Source organism: Crocuta crocuta, unplaced genomic scaffold, assembly GCF_008692635.1.
Source record: "Crocuta crocuta isolate KB4526 unplaced genomic scaffold, BGI_CrCroc_1.0 scaffold1197, whole genome shotgun sequence".
NCBI classification, from domain to species: Eukaryota; Metazoa; Chordata; class Mammalia; order Carnivora; family Hyaenidae; genus Crocuta; species Crocuta crocuta.
The window spans coordinates 113,382-114,372 of record NW_027527978.1 but is presented as its reverse complement, the minus strand read 5'-3'; the positions used below and the strand labels follow the sequence as shown (position 1 = coordinate 114,372).

The 991-nt window shown below is 42.6% G+C and overlaps 1 pseudogene; it reads left to right on the top strand.

Moving 5' to 3' along the window:
* Positions 1-304: 304 nt before the first annotated feature.
* LOC144222388 (dynein light chain 1, cytoplasmic pseudogene) lies at positions 305-538 on the top strand (annotated as a pseudogene).
* The last annotated feature ends 453 nt before the right edge of the window (positions 539-991 follow it).

Sequence of the window (991 nt, the reverse complement as noted above, 5' to 3'; positions counted from 1 at the left end):
TCCATGCTAAGGGATACCAGAGGAGACAGAAAGCACCAGTTGGGGGATCTCAATGTAGTGCTCCTCCACTTAGAAACACCAGAATGCTGGCCTGGGAAAATGCTTTCTGTCCCCAAAGGCTGAGGAAGCCCCAGAAGAACAAGATGAACCAAAGTAATTCTTTAAATGCATGACCATTGGAACCCCAGCCCACAAAAGTAGTCCAAAATTTGAATGCTAAACCTAAACAGGGCGACTTCCTAGTAAAATAAAAGATATAGCAGAACCCACACTCCTAATGTATTAGACAAAATGATCGGATGAAATGATCAAAACTGCTCACGTGTTGGAGGCAATGTAACAGGACTCAGTGGCATGTGCTACTCAGGCACTGGAGAAATGGAACATAGAGAATGACCTTGTGGTCCATATTAAAAGAGTTTGACAAAAGTACGACCCTGTATCGCTGTGAGAAACTCTGATAGTTATAGGACACATGAAACCAAATTTCATCTACTACACGGGCCAAGTGGCCATTCTTCTGTTCAAATCTGGTTAAAAGCATGAACTGTGTCACACACCTAGTGATCCAGCCAAAAACAAGGACTGCAGCCTTGCAGTATTTGGAATTTCCAAATACCGAAGTCTTCAGTCCTGCCTAAGGAGACACCTTCATCTTCAAACCTTTATTGTGTTGTTTTGCATAAGGCATTCTCTGTGCGAATTTGTTGTGATTATAAAACAATTAGCAAAACAGCCTACATTTGTATTTATTTTCTTTCTTAAAATTTTTTCAACATTTATTTATTTTTGAGAGAGAGAGAGAGAGCACAAGTGGGGGAGGAACAGACAGAGAGGGAGACACAGAATCCAAAACAGGCTCCAGGATCCAACCTGTCAGCACAGAGCAGGACATGGGGCTTGGAACCCACAAACCAAGAGATCATGACCTGAGCCAAAGTCAATAGCTTAACCGACCCCACCACCCAGGCACCCCTTTTTGTATTTACTT